Source organism: Pan troglodytes, chromosome 5 (assembly GCF_028858775.2).
Source record: "Pan troglodytes isolate AG18354 chromosome 5, NHGRI_mPanTro3-v2.0_pri, whole genome shotgun sequence".
Classification (NCBI taxonomy): domain Eukaryota; kingdom Metazoa; phylum Chordata; class Mammalia; order Primates; family Hominidae; genus Pan; species Pan troglodytes.
This window is the reverse complement of record NC_072403.2, coordinates 71,807,681-71,824,822: the sequence shown is the minus strand read 5'-3', so window position 1 is coordinate 71,824,822 and position 17,142 is coordinate 71,807,681. Positions and strand designations below refer to the sequence as shown.

Genomic DNA, 17,142 nt, shown 5'->3' with positions numbered 1-17,142 from the left:
TCATTTGATGTAGACCTGTGTGCGTGTTCACCTTACAAACCTTAGAGCAAAAGATTTGCAAAGCTAGCTGCTGAGGGGTGAGCCAAATTTGAGATGGCTGGATTCACCATCTTGTACTTTCAGATTTTGTTAAACAAACATTTTGTCTGTTTCCTCTGAATTTGATATGACTTACAGCTGATAGAGAGTCAGGATAAGATTTTCTCAAATTCCTTTTAAGAGCAAAAGTCAGCATACTTCACCAGAGAAAAGCTAGAGTTATGTTCAGATGCAGAAGTGCAAGTAAATTAGAAAGCAATGAGTCAGGATGACAACCATAGGAAATTGAAGGTAAAAGGTTCCCAAGTGTCAGCTGATTTTCTGAAGAACACATAATAGCAGTCATAGAAGAGCATAAAAATTATACTGATTACAAGTCCATAGAGTATGATGTCTGCCTATAACACTACCTGTTAACTCAGCACTTGAGTGCCTATTTGCCTCCTCATGTTCACTGTGCTCCAACTTTGGAGTGTTCAGAATCAAAGTTGGTGGAAGAAAAATAGAAAGACAAAAAACTAAAATAGAAGAAATATACAACACCCCTTTCTTAAATGCGGGCTGGCTTCTAGTCTTCTGTCACGTGAGCTGAAGTTGGACTGGTTCAAGAAGGATGGAGAGGAAGGCACGACACTAAACCATTCAAAGTTTTCACTAATACATTGGGTTGGATATTTTAATTCCTCATTAGAGGAATCTGAATTATTTTAAAATTACTAAAAATATATGGAACTTACCAGTGTTATATTTTTAGTAGAAGAAAGTAATAATAAATTAAGCTGAATTTTTTAAAAATAAAAAACAATCCTTGAGGATTATGTCTTATAGGTTATCCTGGTTCACTAAAATACTTTTCCATACACATATAAACACATACACAAAGACAGGGAGACAGAGCTTGGTCTTATAAATTTGGGTCTATATTATATATGACCTTGTCTGCCTGACTCACTGAATATGGCACAATTTGTTAACAGTAACTCTAGTTGATGAATCATGATTTCGACTTTTTTCTCCTATTGTTTTATATCTACGCTTTTTTCCCCCTAAAAGATTTATTTTTTTCTTATTTATCTGGATTCCCGTTTTCTGTGGTATGAGCAATGTTTTCTGTGTTGGGAAAACTGTGGAAAAACCAGTGGCAAATGTTGAATGTGGCACTAGTGTTGGTCAAGGAAGTATCAGTGTCTTAGGACTGTGTTTAATAGGAAGCCACACTTGCCACCAAGTACCCTGTGAAATATAGCAATTAGCAGCAGATTCAAGGGGAGTTAATTATTCAACAATATCAGTAGAGGCTACTTCACAACAAGGTTTAATGTGAATGATTAATGATGCTTAGCATCCCAAAGCTGTAGGACTAAATATGTAGATCAAGGGAAGAGTACACAAATGTTTTAGACACTTCATCAATTTTCTAATTTTTGTCTTGACTTGTCCAGTGACTACATCTACTAACAAGTTATAAATGCTACAGACCCATCTCTAGCTTCTAAATCAATGATCACAGAGAAGACAGCATCTCAGAAAAGCTTGTGTAACCTGCCACGAGCACCCGCATCTTAGTTAACATGTCCCAGTAATACTGAACCTGCCTTCTTTATATCTTGGTTCCTCCAAGTTAGATCTTGGAACAATCCACCCACAGAAGAGTTTGCATCTGAAGGTTTAACCATTTGTAAGGAGGAATGGCTCTGCAATGGCTCTAGGGCTCTCAGTAGTGTGTAGCAGAAAGAATTTGCCGGAAGACTCATCTCTAGTATGCAGAACTCAGCACACACCACTGGTGGGTTTACTATATGGAGGACAGGAGCACTCAATGACTATGTAAACCACACAGCAGTACAACTAGAAAGAAAATAAGTATATCCATATGCTTACGCCAATCTTGCCATATTCACTATTCATTCTTAGGAATATATGAATAATGGGGCTAAGAGAAGGATAGAACTATACTTTCCGGTATTTCTGAATATGTTAAAGTGATGGATATTCTAATTTAATAGACAGATAAAAATAAGAAAGAATGGGACTGATGTTCTCTACTGTCAGTTTTCTCAGATTCTACCAAATATTATCCTTGTTTTTCTCACAATTCCAAATTGCTGAAGTTTGTATATTCACCAGGTAATGAACGGTGTTTGTCCATTAATTGTAGATATGATTGAGCATTCAGAATGCTTTTGCCTCTTGGGATAGAGATCCTTAATCCTCAGTGGGTTTCTCTTCTCTTTGCTTGCATTTCTGTGGTAAAAATTCCAGAAGGTAAAAAGAAATTTCTTTTTACTCCCATAGCCTTTTCGTAATGTTGGAACACTTTAAACCTCAGATTATAGATAGATAGATAGATAGATAGATAGATAGATAGACAGATAGATAGATAGATATAGGTAGATAGACTAGAAGGATAAATCTGCAGTGCTATGGTCTTCATGTTTGTGTCCTCCCAAAATTCATATGTTGAAACCTAATCACCACTGCAATGGTATTAGAGGGTGGGGCCTTTTTGGAGATGATGAAGTCATAAAAGGCAGATACCTCATAAGTGGGATTAGTGCCCTTATAAAAGAGGCCCAAGGGATCTGAGCTAATTTGCTCCTGCCACCATGTGAGGGTACAGCTAGGAGACTCCCTCTATGAACAACAATGTGAGTCCTCACTAGATAGCAAATCTGCTGGTGCCTTGATCTTGGACCTCCCAGTATCCAGAACTATGAGAAATAAATATCTATTATTAATAAGCTAACAAGTTTATCATATTTTGTTACAGCAGCTGAAAGGAACTAAGACATGAAGTCAGGCTATTAATGTCTTATTTGAACCCAAGCAATCTTCAAGAATTTAAGGATATTTATATATGTTGACTAATTTGTAATTCACCCACCAGGAAACCAAGGTCATATCATAGAGGAATGGAATAGTTAATATTGATGGGGATTGAAATTTCCACATATCATTTACCTTTGTTACCCAAATTGAACATAATATGATATTAAACTGAACACTGTATAAAATCATGCATTGTTGTGATATTATATACATATTGGTTTCCATCTACAGTTTCTGGATCATAACTCCCATAGCCTTTTTATAATGTTGGAACACTTTAGACCTCAGAAGCATGCCTCAGAAAACAGTCTCTCTCTCTCTCTGTCTCTCTCTCTCTGACCTTCTCCTGCATTCCTGTTCACTTTTGTTTTTGTTTTTGTTTTTGCTTTACTTCTCAAGGCAAGAGTCTCCCCCAACATTTTTGTCTTGCACCTGGCTGTAAAGAAATTCCCTGACCTACCTTATCTGATTGAAGGTCATAAGACCCCCATTTCATAAGGCATCCTGCTCCATACCTGAGAGGAAGGAACGCTGCATGAAGAGACCAAGAATAGTATCAACAGACATGCCTCACTGGGTCCCCCATCAGTCTGTCAGTATTAAATCAGACATACCCCTTTGTCCAATCACATTTTGACATGATTTTCCATGAATTGATCATGGCTATCCAATGAACTCTTCATAAAAGGCCCAAGAGGACAGGGCTCAGGGAGCTTCTGGGATAGCTGAACATGTGCAGGTTCCTGGAGGAAGGCATGCCTGGGGAGGGCATGGAAACTCCACAACCTTTCCTGTATACCTCACACTATGCATCTCTTCATCTGTATCCTTTTTCACTTTATCCTTTTAAATAAACTGGTCAATGTAACTAAAAGTTTCTCTGGGTTCTGTGAACTGCTCTTTCAAAGTAATTGAACCTACAGAGGGAGTCGTGAGATTTCCCAGTGAGCCAATTGGTCAGAAGTGGAGATAAAACCACCTAGGCCTTGTGACTGGCATCAGAAGTTGGTTGCGGGGGGGCAGTCTTGTGGAACTGACTTCCTCAACCTTCCAGGTTTGATGCTATCTCCCAGTAGATAACATCAGAATTGAGTTGGATTGAAGGACACACAACTGGTGTTGGCAATAGAAATCATTGCTCATTTATTGGTGGGAAAAAAGTCTTCACGCATTTGGTCACAGGAGTCTGTGTTGATTGTTGTGGTGTTGGAACAGAGGAAAAATAGTTTGTGTTTTTATTTTCACTCAATTGCATGAGGTAGTAATTGATTTTTAATCTGTATCCCCTAAACATGTTACAACTGCACATCAAAATGATCCTGAAGTGTTCTTTTAATAATAGTGACTTCTAAAAAACAGCATTATTGAAATATAATTAAATTAACATACAATAATATATGCCCTTTTGAAGTGTATATGCCCTTTTGAAGTGTATTACCACTATTTAATTTTAATGTACTTTCATCACCCCCAAGAGAAAACCAACATGCATTAGCAGTCACTACTCATTCCCATCTCCCCAGAGCACTACAAATCACTAATCTATTTTTCTGTCTCTGTGAATTGCCTATTCTGGGTAATTCATATACATGGAATCATAAAATATGTGGCTTTTGGTGACTAGCTTCTTTCATTTATAATGATTTTAAGGTTTCTCCATGTTGTGATGTGTATTAGTACTTCATTCCATTTTCATTGCCAGATAATATTCCATTGTATGGATATGTATGAACACATACATTCCATATGTATGTCCATTGTATGGACACATTAGCTTATTATTGCTGATTTAATGTCTTTATTTAGTAAGTCCAACAACTGGGCTTTTCAGGGACAGTTTATATGACTTATTTTACTGCCAATGGATTATGCCTATTTTTTTATGCCTTGAATGTTTTTGTTAAAAACTAGACATTTTATATAATGCAATTTGGCAATTCTTGAAATTCTTTCCCAAGAAGATGTTGTTGCTATTTGTTGTTGTTTCTGTTGCTGTTGTTACTCATGAATTTCCTAACACAAATATTTATTGAATGATTCAATAATTATTGTGACTTTCCTAAATTCTGTAAAGTCTATATTCTTTGTGACATGTGGCCAGTGAAATCTGCTCAGTTAGCTTGTCAACTAATGATTGGACAGAGGTTTCCTTAAGTTTCTTAAAACAACGTATTTTCGTTTTTTTTTTTTCTTAGGGATGTTGCGTGTATTTTGTAGCATATCTTCAACTTTCTGGCAGGTAATTTTTAACTTTTCTTTAGTGTTCATTTTCTGCTTGTGAAAAGACTCTAAGTCAGCTAGAGGTGAAAGATCAGTGTTTTGTAGGTCATTTAGTCTGTCATTCCTGAGCACGTGCCTAGCCCTGCACATGCACATGAACTTCCAGATTTCTAGGAATAGATCTCAACTGTTCAAATCTCATACAGGCATCTCAATTTTCGCTTTAGTTTTTTGTTTGGCCTTTTGTTTTGTTATCACACCCTAATCAGCTGTGATATTAAATAATTGCCACAGATTGTTATCACCAAATGCCCTAGGAAAAAGGCTGTTTACACTCAACAAAATCTGAATTAGATCAATTAACACTAACCCTAAAAATCAGGTTTCCATAGTTAAATGCTCCTCAGATTGTTGCAAGTCCAATGTTAATATTCAGAGTTCTGAAAGTTGATTTTGATAATTTTTGCCAGTACTCTCATTGCTTTTAAGGAAGAAGTAGAATCTTGGGGTTCATTAAAATGCCATTCCGGAAGTACTTCTCAGTAGCTAGTAAGATTCTTTGTTTGACCAAACTCTAGTCATTCTCCTAAATCCTATCCTCGTCCCATCTGTGCACTTCCTTGTAAAGACCAATTTTAGCAAGAATCCTAACAAAGTCAGTTTAGCAAGAACACTCCACCCTTTATATCTGATTATCCTCAATATCCGATCAGGTTCTTTATCCTTCACAATCTCCCTGATGATATCGAATTACTCCAGCCTGTCTTCAGCAAGAGTTCAGTTAGGTTATTTTGGTTAGAATCTCCCTTATTATTGAGGCTTCCTCTGCAATTTTCCATCTGCTGACCACCTCTCTGTTCCTTCCTTGGCTATGAATTTCCACTGCCCCATGCTGTATTTAGAGCTGAGGTCAATTTCTTTATTCTACAGCGAAATTCCATTGCAATGATCCCAACACCAGTATCAATAGCCTTTGTCACCTACCTTGAATAAGTCTTCTATATGGTGCTTTAGCAAGTGTCACTGCATTTTTTTTCTTTAACACTAACTTAAATATTCAATACATGAAATATAATACCTGGAGGACAAGATGTTTTTTCTTTTTTCTACTGATTTTCCTCAGCAACTATTGCCTGGTACATAAAACATCATTCAATGAATATTTCTTAAAACGATTCAATATATTATATTGTGTTGTTAAGTTGAAGGTCTTCACATATTTTAACTTTCAAGAAAAATAGCCCTCTCCCTCTCCCTCTCCCTCTCCCTTGTCTCCGTCTCCCACGGTCTCCCTCTTCCTCTCTTTCCACGGTCTCCCTCTGATGCCGAGCGGAAGCTGGACTGTACTGCTGCCATCTCGGCTCACTGCAACCTCCCTGCCTGATTCGCCTGCCTCAGCCTGCCGAGTGCCTGCGATTGCAGGCACGCGCCGCCACGCCTGACTAGTTTTCGTATTTTTTTGGTGGAGACGGGGTTTTGCTGTGTTGGCTGGGCTGGTCTCCAGCTCCTAACCACGAGTGATCTGCCAGCCTCGGCCTCCCGAGGTGCCGGGATTGCAGACGGAGTCTGGTTCACTCAGTGCTCAATGTTGCCCAGGCTGGAGGGCAGTGGCGTGATCTCGGCTAGCTACAACCTCCACCTCCCAGCTGCCTGCCTTGGCCTCCCAAAGTGCTGAGATTGCAGCCTCTTCCCGGCCGCCACCTGGTCTGGGAAGTGAGGAGCGTCTCTGCCTAGCCACCCATCGTCTGGGATGTGAGGAGCCCCTCTGCTGGGCTGTCCAGTCTTGGAAGTGAGGAGTGCCTCTTCCCGGCCGCCATCCCCTCTAGGAAGTGAGGAGCGTCTCTGCCCGGCCGCCCATCGTCTGAGATGTGGGGAGCGCCTCTGCCCTGCCGTCCCGTCTGGGATGTGAGGAGTGCCTCTGCCTGGCCGCGACCCAGTCTGGGAGGTGAGGAGCGTCTCTGCCCGGCAGCCGCCCCGTCCGGGAGGGAGGTGGGGGGCAGCCCCCAGCCGGCCAGCCGCCCCGTCCGGGAGGGAGGTGGGGGGCAGCCCCTGCCCGGCCAGCCACCCCATCCGGGAGGGAGGTGGGGGGCGCCTCCGCCCAGCCGCAGCCCCATCCGGGAGGTGGGGGGGCGCCTCTGCCAGGCCACCCCTTCTGGGAAGTGAGAAGCCCCTCTGCCTGGCCGCCACCCTGTCTGGGAGGTGTAACCAACAGCTCATTGAGAATGGGCCATGATGACGATGGCGGTTTTGTCAACTAGAAAAGGGAGGAAATGTGGGGAAAAGGTACAGAAATCAGATTGTTGCTGTGTCTGTGTAGAAAGAAGTAGACATAGGAGACTCCATTTTGTTCTGTACCAAGAAAAATTCTTCTGCCTTGGGATGCTGTTGATCTATGACCTTACCCCCAACCCGGTGCTCTCTGAAACATGTGCTGTGTCCACTCAGGGTTAAATGGATTAAGGGCGGTGCAAGATGTGCTTTGTTAAACAGATGCTTGAAGGCAGCATGCTCGTTAAGAGTCATCACCACTCCCTAATCTCAAGTACCCAGGGACACAAACACTGGGGAAGGCTGCAGGGTCCTCTGCCTAGGAAAACCAGAGACCTGTGTTCACTTGTTTATCTGCTGACCTTCCCTCCACTATTGTCCTATGACCCTGCCAAATCCCCCTCTGCCAGAAACACCCAAGAATGATCAATAAAAAAATAAAAAAATAAAAAAATAAAAGAGATTAACCAGTTTCTAGCAAAAAAAAATAAAAAAATAAAAAATAAAAGTATTAAGATGAACTTCAATTATAAAATCTTAAAAAAAAAAGAAAAATAAATTGGGTATATGTACCATACTTAAAAGAGTAACTCCATTATTCTTTGGCTGTGACTTTGTGCTAGCAATATGCCTATTGCTATTCTCTCCATCAGCTGTCACTGTCAACATGCTTCTCTGTCCTTCCTTTCCCTCTGTTTTATGAATTATTTCTCTAATGCCTTCTGATATGACATAATATGACAAAATATAATGTGACATGGTATTATATAAGATAATCTTTATTTAATTAAAATGTTCAATTAGGTCTGATTCTTATTTGAAATATTCCAATGACTTCTCATTGCCTGAATTATAATTTCCAAACCATCTATTCCATTATAGAAGACCCAAATATACCCTGTTAGTCAGAATTATTCTTTTTTGAAACTCTCAGCAAAAAAGATCAACTGTAGTTTGATCTTTGTAGATCAACTGTAATTTGAGGCTACATGTTATTGATGCTGAAAGTTAAGGCTTTGAAAGCTCATGTTTTGCCTCCAAACCCCATTGTTATTCCTTTTTAGGTGTGTAAACATTTCCTAGTAATGTCACTTTTATGAGTCTAATTTTGTTCATCTACAAAATGGAATAAATCATACTACTTTGACAAGATTATTAAAAAGGTTTAATTAGATAATGCATTTATTTAGCAAAGAATGAGTGACATAAGATGCTAATATCTGGTAGGAGCACATTTATAATTGGTAAGTACTAATATTAGTAACTCTTAATATTGTCAATCTTATCATACAATGTTGATGATGAAATTTCAAGTAGCATTCAGTACTTTGTGATATATGCACGTCTCCCTTTCTATACTGTGAGTTGAGAGAAAACATGTACCATTCCCAGGAAATGCTTATTTATATCAATTAGAATAGTGCCTGGGGCAGATGATGTGCTCAGCAAATAAAAGTTGAATAAATGGATAAGATTAATATCTACTTATTTCAGTGTATACACACGTATTTTACGAAAATATTTGAGAGGTATTTAAAACAATATAAATAACTCGTCAATAACTGAACCTCTTGAATGTATTTATTTGAGCTTATAAATTATCCAGATTTCATTTTGATAAGTTCTCCTTTCTAAAATATTAAGACTAGACAGTCGCGTGCTAGACTCCGGACCCGGCCGGTGGTATGGCTGAGCCGACTGGTGATTTCGCGACTCCTATCGGGTGGCGTGCGTCTCCCGAGCTGACTCCCACGTTAGGGCCCCTGACCGACACTGCCCCGCCGCGGGACAGCTGGATGTTCTGGGCAATTCTGCCGCCACCGCCACCACCGCTTACGTCCTCGCTTCCTGCAACCGGGTCAAAGCCTTCCTCTGAGTCGCAGCCCCCCATAGAGGCCCAGTCTCTCCCCGGGGCTCCGCCCCCCTTCGACGCCCAGCTTCTTCCCGGGGCGCAACCCCCCTTCGACGCCCAGTCCCCCCTTGATTCTCAGCCTCAACCCAGCGGCCAGCCTTGGAATTTCCATGCTTCCACATCGTGGTATTGGAGACAGTCTTCTGATAGGTTTCCTCGGCATCAGAAGTCCTTCAACCCTTCAGTTAAAAATTCTTATTATCCACGAAAGTATGATGAAAAATTCACAGACTTCAGCTTACCTCCCAGTAGAAAACAGAAAAAAAAGAAAAGAAAGGAACCAGTTTTTCACTTTTTTTGTGATACCTGTGATCGTGGTTTTAAAAATCAAGAAAAGTATGACAAACACGTCTGAACATACAAAATGCCCTGAAGTAGATTGCTCTTTTACTGCACACGAGAAGACTGTCCACTTCCATTGGAGAAATATGCATGCTCCTGGCATGAAGAAGATCAAGTTAGACACTCCAGAGGAAATTGCACAGTGGAGGGAAGAAAGAAGGAAAAACTAGCCAACTCTGGCCAATATTGAAAGGAAGAAGAAGTTAAAACTTGAAAAGGAGAAGAGAGGAGCAGTATTGACAACAACACAATATGGCAAGATGAAGGGGATGTCCAGACATTCACAAATGGCAAAGATCAGAAGTCCTGGCGAGAATCACAAATGGAAAAACGACAATTCTAGACAGAGAGCAGTCACTGGATCAGGCAATCACTTGTGTGATTTGAAGCCAGAAGGTCCACCTGAGGCGAATGCAGATCCTCTTGGTGTTTTGATAAACAGTGATTCTGAGTCTGATAAGGAGGAGAAACCACAACATTCTGTGATACCCAAGGAAGTGACACCAGCCCTATGCTCACTAATGAGTAGCTATGGCAGTCTTTCAGGGTCAGAGAGTGAGCCAGAAGAAACTCCCATCAAGACTGAAGCAGACGTTTTGGCAGAAAACCAGGTTCTTGATAGCAGTGCTCCTAAGAGTCCAAGTCAAGATGTTAAAGAAACTGTTAGAAATTTTTCAGAAGCCAAGAGTGAGAACCGAAAAAAAAGTTTTGAAAAGACAAACCCTAAGAGAAAAAAGATTATCACAACTATCAAACGTTATTCGAACCAAGAACACACCATCCATATCTCTTGGAAATGCTTCTAGCTCCGGACATTCGACACGAAAGAAATGTGATTTTGCAGTGTGTTCCGTACATCATCAAAAAAGACTTTTTTGGACTGGATACTAATTCTGTGAAAAGTAAAGATGTATAGGCGTCTTGTGTTTCAGCATACATAACTGAAGCATGTGAAACAGTATCATCCTCATTAGTAGAGGAAAACCAAAACCTTTTTTTCCCTCAAAACTGGATTTGTAATTAAATTTTAAGCCTCGTAGGATGTATGTTGGAATTTTAAGTCTTTCCTTTGGTTCTATGCAAATAAATACATAACTGATTTTTTAAGACTGTGTCTGTATTGTTGGGATTGAATCTAGTATTTGCTGGGAGAATTTTTTCTTTGTATTTATTTTAATGTATTGTTCTCATGTAAGAATGACTGATGTTGTGTCGGTTAAGAATTGAAGATAGGTTTAGCAGTAAAGAAGAAAGCTTTTAAAAGGATTGATTCAGCTAAGCAAAGTTGGGCAGAGAAATACAGCCATTTTGTTTTTAATGCAGAAAAGGAAGATGTTCTGTAGCAAGGGGGAATGTTTTAAAAATAAACGAGATCAAATTAATACAATCAGAAGGTTTCAAAATGTAAATATTCCTTATTTAAGACATGTTTAAATTCACCTACTAGCACGACTTACATAGCTCAAATATTGAATGCTTAAAATATTAATACAGATGGGGCCTCTGTTTTATGTTTAGATACAATTGAAGTACTTAATTGAAGCTTTTTAAAAATTGTAAAGAAAATGAAAGCTAGTGAGATCTTTTTGTCTCCTATAATACGAGGGAATTTGAGCTTGTGTTCTAGTCATTGTACTAGCTGTAGCTATTGGTCTGCCCTTTTGACATACAGCTAAAAGGGACTAAATTTTTAAAAAATTAGTCTGTTATAGTTGAAGATTAACTTTTCTTAACATTGTGATTATTGAAGTTCATGAATCTTGCTGTCAAGGAAGAAAGGTAAGAAAGCTGATAGCTCCTCCATGTTGGTAAAATCCTCTCCAGAATCTTGGAACACCTAGCACGTGACCCTAGTGACGTCACAGACCTGAGATGAAGATTCATGTTTAGCCAGTGTTTTCCAGCCTTGTACCCACCATACAGATATGTTTATTCTGTTTCACCCTACTCCTCCAGTGAGCCCCATATTTTGGGAAATTATCTGCCTCATACATTAACTAATTCAATTCATATAACACTGTTGAGTGCTTACTCTGTTACCTCTATTGTGCTTATATTAAAGGTATACAAATAAATAAGGCCATGTCTGACTTCAAGGAACTCAGTTTAATTTTGATATATTCAAAGATGTGATTCCCAACCAACTCAGGATGAAATAACTAGTGTTACAACTGAGTTGATATTCTAAAATATAACACAGTTTGTACTTTTATTACTAGTTAGCATACACATTTTATAGGCTTATGGTTAATAAATGAATTCACGTACTCCTGGACTACTTTCATTGATGACCATATCTCCACGGATGTTGTTGATCCCCACGCTGCCTTAAGGTATATTATATAAACAGTTTTATTTTCCATTTTTCTTGTTTCCTGATAATAAATGTATTTAGGACTGAAAATACTCCTGAGTACTCCCTTGGCTGTATGTCTGACAGTCTTTAGCTATGGTGACTATTGTTTATTTTTAATGGGTATTTCAGATTCCAAGTGTATTTAAAATTTCTAAGGAGATATAATGTAGTCTGTATGGTTTCTACTTTATGGAATTATATAGTCAATATTTGTAAATATTCTATGAGTTTTGGGTGGGTAGAGAGGTGCTTTGCCTGTTTTGGGTACAGGCTTTTTTGGATTTAGCTTGTTAATTGTTCAAACTTTCTGCCTTCTACATTCCTATCTTATTGTTCATTTAATCAGTTCCTGAAATGTAAGCATTACATGACTATTGTTGAGTTCTGCCTTTTATAACTGAAATACTTTACTTTTTCTCATATCCTCTATAATTGACTTCTATTTTCCTTAATCAAACCAGCTCTGGGAAATTTAATACATTTATATTAATTGAGATTATTAAAACATTTGGACTATTCAAAAAAATAAAATATTAAGACTATAAAATGCAAATATAATTATTTAAATTATTCACTCAGGTTTAAAATCAATTCTGTGTATTGTTTTAATAAAGTGGGAATTGTATTAGTCTGTTTTCACACTGCTATAAAGTACTACCTGAGACTGGATAATTTATAAAGAAAAGAGGTTTAGTTGACTCAGAGTTCTGCATGGTTGGGGAGGCCTCAGGAAACACAATCATGGCAGAAGGTGAAGAAGCAGCAAACACCTTCTTCACAAGGCGTCAGGAGAGAGAGCAAAGGGGGAAGTACTACACGTCTTAAACCATCATATCTTGTGATAATTCACTCACTATCATGAGAACAGCATAGGGAGAATCCACTCCCATGATCCAATTACCTCCCACCTGGTCCCTCTCCTGACATGTGGGGATTACAATTTGACATGAGATTTGGACTCAAAGCCAAACCACATGAGGAATTTGGTCAAAGCAATAAACCCGTTTCAATAAGTTGTCTAACAAATGTTAAACAAATAAGCTGATTAAAGTAGATATATTATAACTTTCTTGACATTTGATCAAAGTCAAATGAAGTAATATTATGTTTTGGATCAAAAATTAATGCTTTTATTCTTCCATAAGAAATATACTCTGACAGTCTAAAATTTCTTTTTGGAGACATAATCACTTCTATTTAATAAATTATAGTTAAGTGTTATCACTGAGAATATACATAATAAACTTACATCATAATTTTGTTTCATTACAGCCTCTTAAAAATAAAGAATCTGCTTAAGAATGAGGAGGGTAGGCATCTGTAACAGAGAGACTACAACAAATGTCTCTGTTGACCCTAATAACACAACAACAGGATTAAAATTACATGCACGTTACAGGATTTGCTAATTATGAAAATATTTTAGATTCACACCCAATGATTTATAAAATCAAAATGGAATATTATATTAGTTCCCTATTGCTCTGAATAAATTCAGAGGCTTGAAGCAATGTGAGTTTAGGTCAGAAGTCTAAAGTCTAGGTGCCAGAAGTGCTGCACTCCTTCTGGAGCTTTCAAGAGAGAATCAGTTTCCTTTCCTGTTTCATTATTAAGATTTTAAAAATTCCTTAAAATTATAGAATGATACTTCCTCTAATCATGGCAACCAAAGGCCATGATACAGAACTTCCACAAAATACCAATAGGCCTTTCTCTGTTTTTTTTTTTTTTTTTTTCATTTAATCTGCCCCTAAGGAGATAGAATGATTCATTTGATTTGTAAGCACAGGGAAACAACTAGGCACAAACATCTTTTGTCTTAATCTTCACCCTCTTGGGAGCAAGTTTGCCTATTAAAAGCCCAAGCTCCCTTCAGTTATTCCATGACATCTAAGCAAATGTGTAGAATTCCATTTGCAATGCTCATTATTAAAAATTTACACCCTAAAGAGAATGTCAGATTTACAAATGATGAACATAAAATGAACCAGGGAAATGGAAATATCTTTGGATGAGATACAAATAATTGATTACCACATAGTTGCATAACACTATGGCTTTAGAGATGTTGGCTAAAGTAAATCCATTACACATATGTTGTGATGAATAATATTAGGTGTCAACTTGATTGAATTGAGGGATACCTAGATGGCTGGTAAAGTATTGCTTCTGTGTGAGTCTATGAGGGCATTGCCTGAGATTGATATTTGAGTTGGCAGACTGGGAGAGGAAGACCCACCCTCAATGTAGGTGGGCACCATCTAATCGGCCACCAGTGCAGCTAGAACAAGGCAAGTGGAAGAAGGTGAGATACATTTACTTGGTGAGTATTCTGGCTCTCTTTCTTCTTTCCATGCCAGATGCTTGCTTCCACTCCTCTTGCCCTTAGACATCAGATTCCAGGCTCTTCGATCTTTGGACTCTGGGACTTGCACCAGTGACTTCTTGTGGGTTCTTGGGCCTTTGGCAGCAGACAAAGGGCTGCACTGTTAGCTTACTTGATTTTGAGGCTTTTGGACTTGGACTTAGGCACTATGGGTTTCTCTCCTTCCCCAGCTTGCAGATAGTCTATTGTGGGACTTTACCTTGTAATCTTGTAAGCCAATTCTAAAATAAAATACCTTTAATATATATACATATAACTTATTGGTTTTGAACCTCTGGAGACCTCTTGCTAATACTGATTTCTAACATGAATTAATTCAACAAATATTATCAAGCATTTATTATTTTCTAGGTAATATGCCAGGTGCTAATATATGTTGGCAAATAATTTGTTATGTAAAAAATCTATTAATTTATTTAACAGCTATTTACTAAGAGTTCAATATATAGCAAGCACTTGAGGGATTAAGGAATTATTAACTCAGTTTTGGTATAGAATTTAAAGTACCAGGTTTGTTGTAATTTTAATTAAAATGGCTATATAATAAGAAATATGCATAATAGAAGCTTTGATGTTGCTTATATTTTCTATTTCTTCATCTTGGTCAAACATCTACAGCCATTAATTTTATTTGCACTCTATCACATCACTTGAAACAGCCTGTTAAATCAGTATGATTAAAGCAAACGTATGGTTCCCAAAGACATCCCTCTTACAAAACACATATTTTGATTCATGAACAGAATTTGATTTTGAGACATTTTTCTTTATTCAGAAATAACCAATACCCATCATTTATTCCTTCCTTCCCTCCTTATTTTCTTTTTCTTCCTACCTTCATTCTTCTCTTTCTTTCTTTCTTTTTATACTGATGGATAACATTGTATCTGTTTTCCGTATACATGATGTTTTGAGGATTTATTCATTGCAGAATGACTAATTATAGTTATTAACATATGAATTACCTCACACAGTTATTCTTTCATGTGATGAGGACCCTTTACAACCATTGTTTAAACATTTTTCAATAACACATTATGACTTATAGTCACCATGCTGTGCAATATACTTTTTCAACTTATTCCTTATATTTAACTAAAATGTTGTGTCCTTTGATCATCATCTCCCCAGTATTTCCCCACTCCAGCCATCCTAGCCCGTTTACCACCATTGTACTCTCTGCTTCTATGAGTTCAACATTTTTAGATTTCACATATGAGTGAGATAATGCAGTATTGTCTGTTTATGATTTATTTCATTTAACAAAATATCCTCCAGGCTAATTCAAACCATTACAAATAACAGAATTTTCTGCTTTTCTATGGTTGAATAGTATTTCATTATGTCTATGTCTTCTGTAGGCGTCTTGGTTTTCTGCCTATAATCTGTCTTGTCTTTTTGCAAACTCTTCCTTTGCCAGTTTTTCACTGGGAGTGTTTCCTGTGGCCATCCTAAGTCCCTTTTTTTCATGGTACATTCCTCCCCTCAACCTCTATATCTTCAGTTCTGCTGATAATTCTTGAATCTAACTCCCAAGTGGAGATACCTCTATGGAGGTATAAACCTGTGCAGTCAAATAACTAATTTTGTGGTAATAGGTCATAAAATACTCTAGAACCTCTGCATAAAATATAGAGCTCTCCCAAATCCTATTTCTTTTTCTATCACCTCTGTCTCATTAAATGTTACCAAAGTCCACACAATTAGCAAAAGAAAAGTATAAAAGTAACTTTTACTAAAATTCCTGGGCCTAATGTTAAAGTAGAGGAAGATGTTTAAATAAAAAGTTAAAATTGGTGAACGCTAGCATATATCTTGGCATAGGCCTATTTTAAGTTGTATTATATGGAAAGTAATAGGAACTTTAATCTCTAGTCAGGCATTTTTAATCTATTTTTCATTGGTAAGAGGGCAGAGCAAATGGAAAAATAGGACAATTCCATGATTATTCTTCTACAGTAACATAAATTTGAACAGTTATCCACATGCAAAAGTATCTTCAGAAGAGCTAAGGAAGTGAGGGGAAAGATCATAGGCATTGTTTCGGCATAATAATAAGAAAAGATGCATTGAATAGGGGAGAAAAAAACGTATTACCTTATCCACGTCATTCCTCTCTCAACTCCAGGAAGCACAATGTGAAAAATATACTGTCTTATTGGAAAAAAGAGAAGAAAGTGAGCATAGGACTTTGTCTTGGTATACTGAGGCCATCATACTAAAACCCAGTACCAGGAAAAACCCTAAATCCCCTCAATCCATGCCAGTACTGTGGACTGAGCCTCCTGATCTGCCCCAGTAACAGGCAAGAACCTGTAGCCCCCTTAAAACAAATTTGGTCTCTGGCTCAAATCACTGCTGGCTGACTACAGAAGGCTTGACTTCCGGAAAAACTTTACAGGAGGCAGCCCTCGGATGCTACTGACTTTATGTGTGCCCCATTATTGCACTAGCCTCAGTGGCTGTGGACTTCAGATGCACCCCAGCACAGCACCAGCCTTGATGTCCACAGGATTACAGCCTAACACTGCACTAACCATGGAAATCTTATGCTTAATTCATCTCTAGCATTGCAACTGCTGCAGTTGTTACAGGCTTAGTGATCACATTAGCTGACCAGCTCAGTATCTCTGGAAAGACTTAAAGTTGAAGAATATTTTTAGATAAATCTAGACTGCAAAGACTGGAATTTTTTCAATGTGCAGACATCAATGAATAAGCACAAGGATCAGAAACAATCAGAGAAATAAGATGTCACCAAATAAACAAAACAAATTGTCAGTGGCCAAC

The 17,142-nt window shown here is 38.1% G+C and overlaps 1 pseudogene; it reads left to right on the top strand.

Moving 5' to 3' along the window:
- Window positions 1–7,376: 7,376 nt before the first annotated feature.
- LOC129144267 (FMR1-interacting protein NUFIP1-like) lies at window positions 7,377–10,534 on the top strand (annotated as a pseudogene).
- The last annotated feature ends 6,608 nt before the right edge of the window (window positions 10,535–17,142 follow it).